The sequence below is a fragment of the Gossypium hirsutum genome, chromosome D08, assembly GCF_007990345.1.
Source record: "Gossypium hirsutum isolate 1008001.06 chromosome D08, Gossypium_hirsutum_v2.1, whole genome shotgun sequence".
NCBI classification, from domain to species: Eukaryota; Viridiplantae; Streptophyta; class Magnoliopsida; order Malvales; family Malvaceae; genus Gossypium; species Gossypium hirsutum.
In genome coordinates, this window is record NC_053444.1 from 23,210,691 (window position 1) to 23,223,809 (window position 13,119).

At 31.8% G+C, this 13,119-nt stretch overlaps 1 long non-coding RNA gene across 4 annotated transcripts; it reads right to left on the reverse strand.

The window, feature by feature from the left end:
- Nucleotides 1-8,932: 8,932 nt before the first annotated feature.
- On the reverse strand, nt 8,933-12,152 carry LOC107912711 (uncharacterized). Of its 4 annotated transcripts, none has more exons than XR_001688264.2 (6): nt 11,763-12,152; nt 11,554-11,672; nt 11,182-11,317; nt 10,998-11,049; nt 10,256-10,356; nt 8,933-9,239 (listed from the first exon to the last, which is right to left on the reverse strand). It is a non-coding gene; the product is annotated as an uncharacterized lncRNA (long non-coding RNA). The 4 variants fall into 4 exon arrangements; XR_001688267.2 differs by having other exon boundaries at nt 11,773-12,151; XR_001688263.2 differs by having other exon boundaries at nt 11,182-11,328; nt 11,554-12,151.
- Nucleotides 12,153-13,119: the final 967 nt, after the last annotated feature.

Consider the following 13,119-nt stretch of genomic DNA (forward strand, 5'->3'; position numbering starts at 1 on the left):
GTGCTACAATTTATCATAACATTAGAATTAAGATTGGGGTAGTCACTGTATATTTAGCTGATTTGTTATAGGGTTCATAAGAAATTGTGTGATTTTTTTTATTTTTTTAATTGGATATTAATGAAACATTTCTTTGTCATGCATGAAATGTATTTGGGTAAGCATATTTAGCCGATTTGTTTTAAGGTTCATAAGAAATTGGGGATTTTTTTATTTTTTAATTGGATATTGATGAAACATTTCTTTCCCATGCGTAAATATCAGAGTAGTCACTATATATGAACTCAGTTGTGGATATTTTATTTTTCTTGAATGGCGTTACTAGATTACGGAGTTGACAAGTATGACATTGGAACTGCATTTGGTCATTTTGGGATAGGTGTTAAGGATGTAAGCTCAAATATTGACCTCCATGAATTGTGTTAGGTTTTCCTTTTTTAACAAAATGACTATTCTTGTATTTTGGAAGCGTTGGGTAAATCTGAATTGGGGATGTAGAAATTGTGTCATCTTACAAATTTGTATGTAGAAAGACGGATGAATTTCTCATGGAATTATGATATGTGTAAAAGAGTAATTGAAATTTTCTACATATACAAAATTGTATATGGGTCAATTTTATTTATTTTTATTATTGTGTCGACTGGAATAAATTGGGGAATTGTAGAGTTTATATAATAAAAAGTCGATTTTTTTGTGTGAAATGTAGGTTGGTGGATGTGGAATTTTTTAAGTGGTATGATGATAAGCTACGTAACAGAGCGGATGAAGTAATACATGAATTACATGATGGTGAAAGAAAACTTGTAAAAGAGAATACAAGACTTAGGAAGCAAATAATGAAGTCTGGAAGTGGTGAGATGTTTGAGAGTGGCAGTAGAAGTAGTAATGTTGAGATGTCTGAAAGTGGCAGTGTGCAAAATGTGAATAAGGACAACCAAACAAAATAGGTGAATCATGATATTGTGGATAACATTGGATTAAACACAAAGATTAAGAGCTTGAAGCAAAAATGTAAATCACTCAAGAAAGAGAAAGAGTTTATAAAAAACTGTTTATTTGCAGTGTATTGCTTATCTTATTTGTCACATTATTTAGGAATGTTATAATTTGACCCATTTATATGTACTAAATGTTCGGGGATTGCAAACATTTTTAATGTTTTTTTAGGCTTTGGTAGCCTTAAGGGAACCTTTTTAATGTTGTGGATTATTGTTGGATTATTAGTTGTCTAATGAACAGTCTATCCATAATATGGATGATAGTGTTACATGAAGAAAACCATTAGATTAAAACTTCCAGAAACAAAGCCTTCTAAGATGGTTTTGAGCAGTTCTATTTTGATTTTTATTGGATTAAAACCATTAGATTAAAACTGTTCTTTATAATTTAATTTTTATTGGATTTTGTCATTCCAATAGGCTTTGTTTTTATTTCAGTTTCAAGTATTTGAACAGCTTAACTAAAACTAGCAAGTAAGGCTGACATTAGTATAAAAATATTCCCCCACAAAACAAAAATCCAATACACTTGCCAATTTCATGTTAAAAAAAGCTACTATAGCACTAATGGTATACATCTTTCAACAAATCATTTCAAAAAACAAACAAAATATGTTATACTAACAAAATGATCCTATAGCAATAAGATGTTAACCAACCATTTCAAAAAATCATTTCAAAAAATAAACAAAATATATTATGCTGACAAAATGATCCCATAGTAGTAAGATGTTAACCAACCATTTCAACAAAACATTTCAACAAATCATTTCAAAAAACAAACAAAATATGTTAACCATCTCAATTCATTTCTTCATCTTCTTTGCTGCAGTGGATTCTTATGTGCTAATAGGTTCCTAATATGCCATCCTTTTTGGCTTCTAGTTCTCATACTCGTACAAGACTGAAAACAAAAATTAGAACCCCAAATTAGATTTAAATAATTTGGAATTGACATTAAAAAAGTGTTTACGATATACCTGTGATCCAATTGTGTTAGGCTGAATGCATGGTGTTTTGTTGTTCTTTTGTGGCTTCCAGACTAAAACCAAAAAAATCAGAACCCCAAATTAGATTAAAATATTTTTGAATTGACATTAAAATAGTGTATACGATATACTTGTGTTCCAGTTTGTATTAGGCTGAATGCATGGTATTATGTTGTTATTTTTTGGGTATCTAGTTCTCGTACTCGTACAAGACTAAGTCCAAAAAAATCAAAACCCAAATTAGATTTTAATATTTTGGAATTGACAATCAAAAAGTGTTTATGATATACCTGTGTTCCCGTTGTGTTAGGTTGAATGCATGATCTTTTGTTGTGATCTTCACCACCATATTTCTTGCATCTCATAATTAGACCAGCCCTATTGAGTTGTCCAGGCTTCACTTTTTTCGGTTCATTTTTTTGTTTTCTGTTCTTCTTTGACCTATCAGGCATTGTTTTCTCAACTGGTGGAAGCACGGGCTCAATACCAAATTTAGTCCATTCATGTGACCCATTTATGGGTCGCAAAACATATTCATATGCTTTCAAATATATGTCATTGTGGTAGTACCTATGTAAGTAGTCATCAGGATATTGTTCAAGATGTCATATAACATAGCAGACATGGGGACAAGGGATCCCAGATAATTGCCAACTTCGACAACTACCGGTTTTATGCTCTACATTTACTACGTACTGTTTTCTGCCTTTCTTAACTTCACACCCATTTTCCCCATTCCAGATCATCTTCCAATCAACACCATCCTTCTTACTGTCATCAAATTTCTTCTTTGTTACTGGACCATAATTATATTTCCATAAACTGTATTACTTCCTCTTAGCCACTATTCTGGTTATCATATTAACTCTAATTTCCTCCAACATGGTTATTATGCTATTAAATCTAGACTCCACGATGTTGGAGTTAAATGCTTCACAGAGGTTATTGTCTACAATATTTGACACCGAGTGTAACCCCTAGAAGGCCTTGGTCCAAGCTTTCGAATTCTTAGAGAACAACTCCTTTGCATCACATTCATCAAGCTTATACAAGTCTTCTTTGATTTTTTTTCCACTCCCTCTCTGTTGTAGACTTAACAACTTTCCAAACAACAAATTCGAATGTCTTTGCTTTCTTCCTACCAGACCAATTTGATAAGACATGCCTAGCATAATTTCTATATTCTACTCAAGGTAGAATGCCATTAATGGCTATATCGTGACCCTACAAATTAATTTACAAAACATAAGTAAATCATCAGTAATAATTAATAGTATTAGTAATAAATAAATACAAAATAAATAGTTTACCTTTTGTTGGTCACTGATGATGGTATATCCAAAACCATCTTCCATTCTTAAGTCTGCTGTCAATAGACTAAGAAACCATGCCCAAGAATCAATGCATTCCCCCTCAACAATAGCCTAAGCAACTAGGTAGATCTGATTGTTTCCATCTTTCCCAACAACAGCCAACAACTCACCCTTAAATAGACCTTTTAAAAAGCAACCATCCAAATCTAGTATAGGTCTGCACCCTTCTTTCCAACCTCTTTTCAATGCTTCAAAAAAGACATAAAACCTCTTGAAATGTGGTAGAGATTCAGGTGTGACTCTATCCACTGCCATCTTTATAGTACTTCCAGGATTCTTTGCAAATTCATGTACGAAGTTCTCTGCCAACTTATCCTTCACCATTTTCTTGGCCCTTCTACACCTTGTTATATTAACATTGACATGCATTCCTGAAGCTACCTTTCCTTGTATCTCCCTTAGCTTTATTTTTAAGTGGTCCCCAATAGCAGCTTCAAAATGTTCTGCAATAACTTTTAGCTTGACTATTTTTTTAAAAACTAACACAACAGTTGTGCTCATCATGTAAACTTTTCCCTTGCATGCATCTGGCCATGTTACTGTAACTTACAAATATTTCCCATTTACACTTTTTTGATGCAATGTCTTTAACTTTAAATCTATTTGGTTCATTCTTGATTATCTTAAGTTCCCTTCTATAACACATTGAGGACTTACGAATTGCGGATTTGAATTACTCACTATCTTTAAACAGTTCCCAATATAGAAGTGTGGAATTGCTAAGTTTGGATTGTATGTGGGGAACCTACTTCTTTTACAAACATCAGTATTGTCATCATCTTCTGACCCAATTATGCTCCCATGATCATCGCTATCAAAATATTCAGTCTCATTTCCATCTTCTTCCTTACCAACACTATCATTTAGTCATTTACTATCGACTTCTTCATGGACCTCAGCCTCAAACTACTCTCCAAAGCTTTCACTTTCATTCTCATCAAGTACTGTTTCCTTACCTTTCCTACTGGTTTTCCCCTCCACTTCCCTAACCCTTTCCTCATCACATCCATCACTCTCACCACCTTCACTGACAGTAACATTAACCCTCTCTTCACCACCTCCATCACTCTCACCACCTTCACTGACAACAACATCATCACCCTCCCTATCTAAACCTTCAGCAACCTCACCATCCTCCCCAGCACTGACCCTCAACACCCTCACCACCTTTACTGCCAAGAACCTCACCATCCTTACCTTCACCACATTTATTGCCAAGAACCTCACCACCCTCACCACCTTCATTACCATCACCACCAAATTGCAAACATGCTACAACTAACATTGATTCATTATCGACAAAAACAACAGAGTCAATCTCAAGCTTTACATATAAGTCTATCTCCTTATGCTTAACCCAGTAGTTTATCATGTCAATAGTGCTACTATCATTTCACATAACCCTAAGGTTATCCTGCAAAGTCCTACTTCCAGGTACATGAAAATAAATTAGTTGTACTGTATTAAACCCTAACTTATGTTTAACTATTTTACACAACTCAAAATACGATATCGTATCTGGACCCTCTTTAAGCCTCACCACCGCACCACCTAAATACCTAACATAGGGATCACGTACAAATTTACCCCCCAACATGCAAGTTGATATAGTATTCCTCTTCTATAGACATTTGTAGTTTAAAGAATAAAAAAAATAAGCATAATGACAAAAAAATGTGCAACCAGAAAAAGGTATAGACAACAAATTATTAAATAATATAAATCATAAAAAATTCATATAAAGTTAAATGATTTTATAATTATATATATGTCATAACAACACAACAATAAAACATGGAGGGACCACTTCCATTCCTCGTGCAGCGAAAAATCTAAAATTATTACCCCCACCAATAGTTATTACTAAGTTCACAGAAAATCCAAAATCATTACCCCTACCAAAGTTATCAGCAACAACAAATAGAAACAATAGCCAGCAGATATATTAAACATAAAGCTTTTTCTTCGAAAAGGACATGTTGAAGGCTAGATACTGGAGGTTATGGTTTATAACAGTGCTCTTGAACTTAGAGTTATAAGGGATGGTAGGGAAATAATTGGTGAAGGAATAAGGCATATTTGCCAAATACATTAGCAAATTCCTTAGAAAATTGTCTATACCAAGGATGCAGAACTTAATGAAACTACAAGTTAACATTGCAAATGCTGAACCTGCAAAAGATGGGATCTCTAGTTTAGCAAAGAAGGTAGAAAAACTTCTTAGCAAAAGGAACTGCATACAGAATTCAATTTAAATTAAAAAATAATACAAATTATTTGCTAAACATAAAAAAATATTCTTAAACCAAACAAGAAATAGTAGTCTTTTTTATTAGCTCAACAAAACTGTAGTTATATTGGTAAAGTGAGTATAAATTAACAATAATTGTGAAGGCTCAAATACTCTTCAATTAATTACCTCTCCAAATTTGTAGTAATAATAGGAAAAAAGAACATGATATAATATAGTTTCTTAAATTATTAAAATTATTGGAAAACCTTTTACATGGCTAAGTCATTCAATTATATACCATTATAATAACTAAAATTTAGAAAGAAAAATTCCAACTCCTCCAATTGTCAGTTAATGATAATTAAAAACCATGGAAAGACAGATAGTATTTGAACAAATAAAGAAACTAGTACAGTACTAGGTTTTCAATCATTTAATTTTCCCAGGACATTAGGCCACTTCCCAGTGGATCCCTTAAAGTTCTATTGAGATAGCAGACAAAACTGCCTTTATGCACCAAGCTCAATTTACACTACCTAAACATAGAGAGACCTATAATTTAAGCTCAATTTAAATTCTCAGAATCTTTTCAATTAATAAATAAAATTATTTTTAATAATATTACTTTTACATTCCATGACAATTCCGACTAGCAATACAAAGCAAAATGATGGAATTCAAAATCTAGCCAAAAGGATATATATCTATGTTCAAACCTAAAGGCTTCAAATATTTTCAAACTTCAAATTTTATTGCTTTTCTTTCTCTCTCTCTCTCTCTCTCTCTCTCTCTCTCTCTCACTTCTCTCTCACTTCAAAGATGTTTTATTGTTTCATATTAAACATATTAGCTCGAGGGGAATCTTCCTTTAGTTAGTCCTCAATTTACAAAAAGACAAGACATAGACAAATTTATTAGGGGGAAGCTTACATAAACTAATTTATCGAGGGGAATCTTCCTTTAGACAGATTTATTTAACTCCAAATACATGAAAAAGTTGCATTAAAGTAAAAAACAAAAGCAAATCCCAACAAATACAAAAAGAAACAATCATACAAAATAAAACATTAAAATGAAGAACAGTTTGTTTGTTTATACCTTTTCTTCTCTGTGATTTGGAGCATGAACCTTCACCAATCTTTACTGCAAAAGAGCCAAGATAAAACACGTTATAAATGAACCCTAAACCCAAAATTCCCCAAAGTCAATAATCTCATAACTTGGAAATCCCTAAAAATCCCTAAAATTTTGAAACATAAACCAAAAACCCCAAACCCAATAACCCTAAACATTAACCGAAATAGCATATGTAATAGTTTGAAAGTGAAAATTATAAAAACATACCCCAATTTTTTCCTTTCGAGTTAGTGTTATAATATTTTGTTTTCATTAACTGATCAAAAGTTAGGGTTTAATTTTTTTGTTGTGATTGATTGGACTTCTCTTTTCTGGTTAGTCGTTTACTTGTTTTAATTTTTTTAATTGTTTTAATTATGGGTAAACCCCACAAAATTTCTAAATGTTTTTTTAATTAATTATTTTTTAAGTTTAAATTCATTTGCTGGTGTGTCATTATTTTGTCTTATATGCCATGTCAACATCTACATATGTGTGGCGCCTAGGTGGAATTTTTTTCCACATCAGCGCTGTTAGTCCCTTAACAGTCATGTCAACAAGATTGTTAAAAAATAACCAATTTAACTAAAAAAACAAAGGTTATGTATGAAAGTGCTCCAAAAAAACCTTAAGGGCCAAAGTGACCTAGCACCCAAAGTTAGGGGCTAATTTTGTCATTATGTCTAAAATTATTACTATTTAGGTTTAGAGATTTTTTTATTTTGGGGTAAAGGGTAAAAAATAAAAGTCTAGGGGGGAAATAAAAAGTTGAGGGTTGGAGTAAAATTTTGGGGGGAAAGTAAATGGGGGAAAATGTTCAAAAAATATTTGTGGGGAAAATGGGTTTGGGGTAGATGGGGGGTGGGATGGGAGGAGAGTAAAAGTTTTGGGGGGAAAGTAAAAAATTTTTGGAGGTTTAAGGTAAAAATGTAAAATATTATATTTGGTATTCGGTTTATTCAAATTATTCGAATTCAAAAATTAAACTCGATTCGAACTTGAAATTCGAAAAAGAATTCGAGTTGACTTGAATAACTCGATTCGTTTAACATGAAATTCAAAATTTTTTTCAATGTTTTCAAGTTGAATTGAGTTTTCGTCACCCCTATATGTGGGTCCTCATCATTTCAATAGAAAATTGAAATAAACTTTTTTTATTAGTGAAAATTTTGACCTGTACTAATCGCATAAACTCGTTCCACTAAATTCTAGTCACACCAATCAAAACATTGTGTAATATTTAATGCATGAATAATGTTAAAAATATAAAATTATGGTAGAAGTAATCCAACTATGGTTGTTTTTGTTCACTCAACTATGAAAAGTTATGGTCACCTAACTATTAGTAAATTTCTTTTTCGGTAACCAGCTACGAAACGTTAAAAAATAATCACTCAACTATTCAATTTTGGTTTTTTTTGTCACCAACTAATTAACTAACGTAGACATGGAAACACCAAAAAATCCAAGATAGTTGGGTAAAAAAAATCGAATAGTTGAGTAACCATTTTGTAACTTTTCATAGTTGGATAACCAAAAACAAAACTCATAATTGAGCGAGTACTAATATAGTTTACTTATTATTTATAGTATTAAATAATAAAAACTTTAACTTTCACTACACCAAAATAGGCTTTTAGCATCGCTTTTTTAGGCATTTAGCGACGCTTTTTAGCGTCGCTAAAAGTATTTGTAGCGCTTTGATAAACGCCGGAAAAAGTGCCGCTAAAGATCGCGTCGCTAACTTTAGCGGCGCTTTTCCCACAAACGCCGCTAAAGACCAGGACCTTTAGCGGCACTTTACCCACAAATGCCGCTAAAGACCGGGACCTTCAGTGGCGCTTTACCCACAAACGCCTCTAAAGACCAGGACCTTTAGCGTCTCTTTTCCCACAAACGCCGCTAAAGATTAGGACCTTTAGCGGCGCTTTTCCCACAAACGCCGCTAAAGACCAGGACCTTTAGCGGTGCTTTCCCCAAAAACGCCACTAAAGGTCACGAAAAATTTAAAAAAATTATAAAAACCCCACTCCATTCTTTGGATTTGCTCTATTCCTATCCTAAATTATTATAAAAATGCCAATCCCGTTACTTCCTTAAGCAAATCCTTTAGAACTGCTCCATTCTTCGGTTAGAGATTGCAGCAACAGCAAATGTGAGATTCCACCAATTAAAAAATGTATAATTTAATTTGAAGACGTATTAAAATGGAAATTCATGAACAAGAAGATAAATGTTTTTCACTATATCTCATGCAGCAAGTCAAATTACCTTTGATTACATAACATTCCTTTGAAATTTTTTTTAAAAAAATTGAAACTAGTTCATATCAACTTATTTGAACTTACAATTCTAGGAAAGCATAAAATGTAGTTCCATGAGCATGCATTTAAAGTAGCAAAAAAATTACTGATTATAGTGACAGTTTAAGCTCCAAATCTAGCTCTTGTGTGTCACTTGATTCTGAATTTTGACTGCTCGATCCCAATGAGTTGCAGAGATGTTTCTTGCTCCTTGAGTGTGAATCCTATAAGAATGTAAGGAACTAAAACAAGTTAAATTTTAAAACACATAGCACATAAACTAAAACAAGTTAAATTTAAACACTTCAATTTGCAGCACTTTAACATCTCAATTTTCAGCAACTAAGCACTTCAATTTGCAGCACTTAAACACTTCAATTTACAGCATTTAAACACTTAAATTTACAGCACTTAAACATATCAATTAACAACATTTATACACCTCAATTACAGCGATAAAACATCTCAATTTCCAGCAACTAAGCACTTCAATTTGCAGCACTTAAACACTTCAATTTGCAGCATTTAAACACTTAAATTTGCAGCACTTAAACATATCAATTAACAACATTTATACACCTCAATTACAGCGATAAAACATCTCAATTTCCAGCAACTAAGCACTTCAATTTGCAGCACTTAAACACTTCAATTTGCAGCACTTAAAAACTTCAATTTACAGCATTTAAACACTTAAATTTGCAGCACTTAAACATATCAATTAACAACATTTATACACCTCAATTACAGCGATAAAACATCTCAATTTCCAGCAACTAAGCACTTCAATTTGCAGCACTTAAACACTTCAATTTGCAGCACTTAAACACTTCAATTTTACAGCATTTAAACACTTAAATTTGCAGCACTTAAACATATCAATTAACAACATTCGATGCTGCTTATCACATAATATCCTGGATGGTCCTTAGAAGAAAGGTCATTGATGTTTCCCAAGTTCTTAAAAAGGCCAATGTAAAATAGAACTCAATTTAACAGTATCTAATATTTTGTTTTTCATGTCTTTCATAAAATGGAACTCAAACCATATTGCATCACAAAAACATGACAAAAATTGTGGCATCAAATATTTACTCATAATTTACATAATAATAACAATAAAAATATTAAATAAAACATTCATAAATTAATGGGCATGTCAACAGACTATCCATGCCCTCGTTGGCATCTAAGTAGAAATGCTGAAAATGAAAAAAGTAATTAGAAAATAATCACATACTAATTGATGCATGCTCCACTTTGAAATGAAAAAGTTCTGTTCCCACCCTTCAACAAATGACACTCCATTAAGGAAGGTAGAAGCAATATATCCAGGTGCACCTGTTGAATCATTTCAATAGCAACTCAATAAGCAACTTGACTCAATAAAACCAGCTATTGAGCATATGAAGTTCTTTTGAAGTGATTCAACTGACAGTTCCAGTGTACTATTAATTGGAGAAACTTATATATTTCAAAACCTGCTTATAAGAAATCACCTTGGAACATATATAAGGAAAAAGATGAACACCAAGGGAACTGCATGCCATTGTTTGATAGAACTAGATTGTCTTAGACTTTTCGTGACTAATCTTAAGATAGCTTCTAATGAAACATATCAGAGATAATCCTCACTTGGAAATGCTTGGGGTGCTTGAACAAATATATATTTTGTAATTTTTGTTAAAAAAAAAAAGAAAAAAAGCTCATCCTAGGATTCATTACTCTATAGTCTGTACAGTAATTTCCCTTATAAACCCAATATTTTGACCAATTTTCATATTTTAGTAGATCAAGAAATGCAAAGGAAAAAATTCAACATCGTATGATTCTAAGAAAATATTATAATACGTCTTATGTGACCTTTAAAATAGAATTTGTTTAATTCAGGTATTGTTGTATTATTTTGCAGCTTCCTTTTGGGCAACAAATGATCTAAAACTATCATCTTACATGATACTCAAGTTATAAAGACCATTTACCCTGAAAAGGTGCAGCAATCGCAATCTAGTTCTTCACATATTTCTCAAAAACCTGTACAAGAAAAGAAGCTTTGCATCACAAAGAGATAGAACACGAAACTAGAACTCGTGTGGGAAAAAACAAGGATAAAAAGCACAGTAAAGCAGAAAAATGAGGAGATAGGAGATGCAATAGATAGCTTACATCACTGTGAAGGCCCATGAAACATTTTACCAGAAGACCCCCCATAGAATGACTTATGATATTTATCTTTTTCACCCCTGATGCTTTATACACTGACTCTAGTTTTGCTGCCAGACGATCCAATGTGGCTTGCAACCTAAAAGAAAGCTAGAATCAACCATTAGAAAAAAATCTATAAATTGGAAGGAACAACAGGCCACCACCCTTAATTAGAAGGAAAATAATTAAAAAAGATCAATAATATGATTATACCTGTTACTTTGGCGAAAATCATAACCGAAACCATTAGAATGTGAATGTTTATAATAAATTAAAGAGTGAAACATCACAAAAGAGGCCAGCAAAAAAGTTAAAAAAGAGTTAGGGATTTACCAAATGTAGCTTGAGAATTGATGCTGATTTCATGATAGATTGACCTATATTTGACTCTGACTCTAATTGTCGGTGTAGGATAAGGGGACGACCGGTATTATAGGAGAAAATTCCTACGCCTACGCTTATTTACACAACAAAAAAAGAAGAAGAAAAAAGATTTCTTTTAAGCAAAGACAGAAAAAGAAACTGAAACAAAAATTCTTCACCTTCTTCAACCTTTTTTTTTATCTCTTTATTTCAGCGAACAGCCAATGGCATCTTAGTAAGGCAATGTAAAAGAAAGGGGGGAAAACAAAGCGCAAAAACCTCCTTACTCCCCTCTTCGTTTTCTTTATCTTTCAACTCCTCCTCCTCCGATTTCTTCTCATCTAGGATTTCTTCTCATCTAGGGTTTCAGTGCAGTGAAATGAAAAGGAAAAGAAGTGTGATTGGTGTAGGTGTATTGACTGGTATTGTTGGAAATGGGAAATTTGGGGGATTTCAACTAAAGAAAAACAAACTATTATTTGGTGATTTAGGGCACACGACAGAGATGAGAAGAAGAGGGGGTAATGAGCGGGTAACAAAAAATCAATTTTTGGGTGAGCGGGATTTTGATTAACTTTGTGGCGTTTTTGTTAATAACGTCGCTATTGCTTATCTTTTGCGGCGTTTTTCTTAAAAACGCCACAAAATATTTCATTTTAAACAAAACGACGTCGTTTTACTTTGCTAAAAATATTTTATTTTGTCTACTAAAATTTTTTAATTAAGTAATTTTTTAAAACATTCATTATTACTATTTTTTATAAATTGGATTTTTATAAAAAAATCAATTACTCTCAAAATAAATATCATATATTTTAATAAGAAAACAAATGATTAAATGGCTGCAATTAATTATTAAGTTAGAATTATCCAATGTTAATTACGATTTCTATTAAAGATTGAAATGTTAATCACGATTTTATATTATTATTTTCCGATTTAATCTCCATTTTATTAGATATATTTCTTCTTAACTAAAATATAACTATTATGCTAGATGTTCGATGTGGAATGATTTTAGTTTTTGTATTTCATTTTTATTTGTTATAATTTGGTCCTATCCAAAATAGATAGTTACCTATTCATATCAATCTGTTACTTTTTTTATTTATTTATCAATTTTTTTGTTAAATCTAATATTTAAATATATCAAATGGTTTAGATTAAATATTTTAAATATAAAAGCATTAATTGATTGTATAATTTTTTATCATTTAACAAATCTCAAGTAAACCTTAAATCCTAAACCAATTAATATATATAAAATTTATCTATTAAGTTCTTAAATAATTTAAACTATAATCATAATTTTAATATATTAAAATTAATATTATCTCTTTCACAATTATATAAGAAATTATTTAATATATAAATTAAAAAAACTAATTAATATAAACCCTAAACCCTTAACCCCTATCCCCTAAATCGTAAAACATAAACCATAAACCCCTAACCCCTAACCCCTAACCCCTAACCCTTAAACCCCAACCCTTATAACTGTCCTCCATAAGTTTTGTGACCGCATTTAGTATAGTT